The sequence below is a fragment of the Lactuca serriola genome, chromosome 6, assembly GCF_051521515.1.
Source record: "Lactuca serriola cultivar US96UC23 chromosome 6, Lser_US96UC23_V15, whole genome shotgun sequence".
Classification (NCBI taxonomy): domain Eukaryota; kingdom Viridiplantae; phylum Streptophyta; class Magnoliopsida; order Asterales; family Asteraceae; genus Lactuca; species Lactuca serriola.
In genome coordinates this window covers 64,517,437-64,521,542 of record NC_136413.1, presented here as the reverse complement: position 1 = coordinate 64,521,542, position 4,106 = coordinate 64,517,437, and positions in this window count along the sequence as shown.

The window sequence follows — 4,106 nt, the reverse complement described above, 5'->3', positions numbered from 1 at the left end:
TATCTGCATGATTGGGACTCAACCAATCCATGCCAATGATAACATCAAAGCTCTTTATGGAAAGTGGCATTAGTTCGATGGGAAAGGAATAATCGTTCAGGGTAAGGGTACAGCCTATGAATCTATCGTTGGCCTATTCTTTCTCACCGTTAGCCATCTCGACGGTAAATTTTTCAGTTACTAGAGTAGGACTATGTTTAAGAAGACGCTTGAATGAATGACTAATAAAACTTCTTTGGCACTAGATTCGAAAAAGATGCAAGCATAAGAATTGTCGAGAAGAAACGTACCCGCGATGACGGTGGGATCGGCGACTGCCTCCTCGTGCTTTATAGCCAGAGCTATCCCAACATTGCTAGCTGTTGCTACCTTGGGGCAGTTCCTATTGAAATGTCCGACTTCTCCACAACCATAGCAGACCTGATCGGTACTCGATCCGGAAGCATGATTAGTTGGTTGAGTTGGTGCTCTGCAGTTTCGCGCAAGGTGGCCCTTCTTGCCACAGTTTTTGCAAAACTTTCACGACACGGGCCAGGGATACGATGTTGGTAACTGCACCTGTTGCACCAAGGGAGGTTACCAGCATACCCATTGGTAGGTGCTTAATGGTGTAATACGCACAAAAAATACGTTAGGGACCTAAAATGGACAGACAGGAAACGTATTACCCTCCTAAGTCATTATCCCCAAATTATATTTAGATTTGTTGTTCTAAATCATTACATACTCTGATTCTGTTTCATTACTCGATTCAATCGACACTTCAATTGGTACCAGAGCGGGTCTTCGAAGATCAACATGATTTTTTGAAGAAAAGATTATCGGTTTGGTTACATTGATCACAATTGGAGCATTTATGGTGAGTCTCTCTATAATCTCTAAATCTCTTTTATTCGTGCATTTCGTTTTTCATTTGTGATCGTTTTGTCTTGGTTGGATCGAATTCGTTTCAAGCCCGATTGTATATCCAATTTGTTTTCTTTCATAGATCAAGCCCAAATCAAAATTATATTCTCAAAATTTCATTTCTTTCGAAAACAAATTTCTTTTAGCCTAATTGTGTGACATAATTGATCAAGTTACTGTTCATCAAAGGCCCGAAATCAATTAAATTCAATCGTCTGATACTCTTCATATCATTGAAAAAAAAGTTGTATTCCTAATTGATTAATATCGTTTGTCTGATTCACATATTTTGTTCGGTTCATATCATTTAATCGAGATCTAATTTCACGATTATTCTGATTAAAACTTCACTTCGTTTATGTTCAAGTGTTTTGTTCTTGATTTTTCTCTCGTTGTATTCCATTCATCAAGAATTTAATTCAAGACGGTTAACAAAATTGATTAAAATTGAAAACGTAAATCAATTGCTCATTTATTCATTTGATTTTCACATTGGATTCTTGGATTTGTATTTCTCATTGAAATCAAGTCGACTTTGATCATGTGTCATTGAAATTTTTGAGAAATTGGATAATTTTTGAAACAGGCCCCTGCAGTTAATGCGGCTTGATGCTTTCTGCCCAGTTTTGCAAATGGGGGAATGTTTCGCATTTTTTTGCTGTTTTGGGCGCACTGGGTCACTGTAGAATTTTGAAATTGACAAGCTCTACCAGATTTTGAGAAATTTTGTCAAAGGCGGTCCGTGAACAAAGCTAAAAATTGAAGATTTTTTGGATTTTTCGGATTGAAGCAAAATGTTTATGTCATGTGTTAAAGGAGAGTTTTGGATAGAAAAATTCAGAATCGAGCTCTTTCTCGTTCCCTTTTTAGTTCTATAATCATTCTTTGATTATAACAAGGGGGAGAGATTTAGATATGGAAATTTGAAAGATGAATTTTTCATATTAGGCGGACTTGAAGACCGAAGTGACCTCAAGTATTTGAAGCTCATGAGATGATTCGATTAGAGATTCGGAAGTGGTTTCAGTTCATGATGGGTTTGGACTTATTGAAGATTTTTGGGGTGTGCTTTTATGCTCAAACTTGGGTAATCTTTTGGAGATTGAGAAACTCCCGATTACCTTTTGATGCTCGGTTCGTATGGTCTCACATTCTAGAACCCAAATTGAAGAATTGTGGAAGAATTGAAGATTTAATGTTCGGCTCTCCTTGTGTCACATTTGAGGCTCGGTTCATGAAGTTGCTCGAGTTTGGAAGATTTGAAGCGGATCATCTATTCCTAACTTTTAGGGGGAGAATGTTGGGTTCAAAGTTATCCATGTATGACTTTGTAAATGGTTTGACTTTTTTAGACCTACTTGCATGTGGTAAATTAGCCTTGTGACATGATATATATATATATATATATATAGAGAGAGAGAGAGAGAGAGATGTAAACACCTCTATATAAGGTGGGTTAATTCCACATGTAGAGGTGTGTTTGAGAGATGTAACATTGAGAGTGTTAGTGTGTGTTAATTATGTAGATTTAGATCTAGATCCATTTTTGTAACACCTTTCATAATCGAATGTATATCTTAAACACCGAAATCACCATGTTTTTTGTGTGTTATTTAATTTCGCATGTCAAACCAATGTTCAAAATTCACATAAGTATATTACAAAAATATAACAAGGATATACATGTTTATTCATATATGAATAGAAAAAAAATATAGTAGGGATATTCAAGTTATTAATATATGAATATATTAGATGTGACATACCCAAATTCACGGTCATTTTAAAATTTTTATTTATGCTTATTTTAAAATCAGAGTAACCTTTTAAAGAAAAGTGTTGTGGAATTTGTTCCCGAAAAAAAACATGATAAATATGTTATCAAAGCATTTCCTAATAAATGTATTTTATTCATTTTAAAACTTTGGGATGTCATCGTCAACACAAAAACATAAGCATAAACAAACCTTACATTCATTTACACTAGTGGTCTACATCTCCTTAATCTCTTGGTGTAATGTAGCTTCATATCGACACCTGTGATACAAATAAACCGAGTGGGTCAGGTTGGAAAACCTGGTGAGTACATAGGGTTTTCAAACCATAATAATACAGTTATTATGTTTCATCAAACAATTAACCCATTTACCCATCCCCATTATCTTCTTTTATTTTTAAGTTTCTTCTCTATGAATCATCTACTCCTCATTATTTATTCCTAAGGATTGTCCTCAGGAATAGGCACGAAGTCCATCGTCGCCAGGGTTTATATAACAGGCACTAAGTCCATAGTCGTCGGGGTTTATATAACAGACACTAAGTCCATAGTAGCCAGGGTTTATCTTGTTTATTGACAGTATTATTTTCGAGAGTCCACTCGCAATACATGTCAATGGGTTTTTAGAGTACATCGGGTGAACGTCTCGTTCACAACACCTATATGTTGCGAGCCTGCTAGTGTTCCACCGAATTGTCTAAAATAGTCCGTGGTTGTCATCTATACTCTGCTAGATGACGGGGCCAATGCTTGGGTAAATGCTTCTCTCATTTTTCACCTCTCACCCTCATCTCATGCTCTATTTCACCTTTCATTTCATCATCCAATTCATCTTTCATCTACCCATCTTTACCCCTTGTAATTTATAGGTATAAAATATGTATATAGTTTAAATCATTTAAAACATGTATAATAGTGTTCATACAACATAGATAACAAGTATACAAATAATATGAACACATAACACGTAATTTATATAAAATATTTCATATCTATGTGTAGAATGAAAGTAACTATGCACTTACTTGTTAAAGTGATGATTCCATACTCGGGCAACACTTCGCTTTTAACGATTCTATTTTCCTTCGACGAAACCTAGCATTATTATCGCTAAGTTTTAGTTTAATCTTTATTGCGACTAATTATTAGTCTAGATTCATCATTAACTCAAAGTCTACTTCATGATCTATCAAGTAAGGAACAACCAGGCAGGATCATATCGGAGATAGGGTCCATTTGGTATACGAAGTATACTGTTTGGAAATCCCACTTTAAACACTTCACTAAATCACAGCCTAGACATCATCCCCGTAAGTAGATCAATCAGTATAACGACTTTGAATCACTGATAAATTTTATTTATATGTTCATAATAACAATATTATAATCTATATTTAAAGTAGGGTAGCATAACTTACTTAGC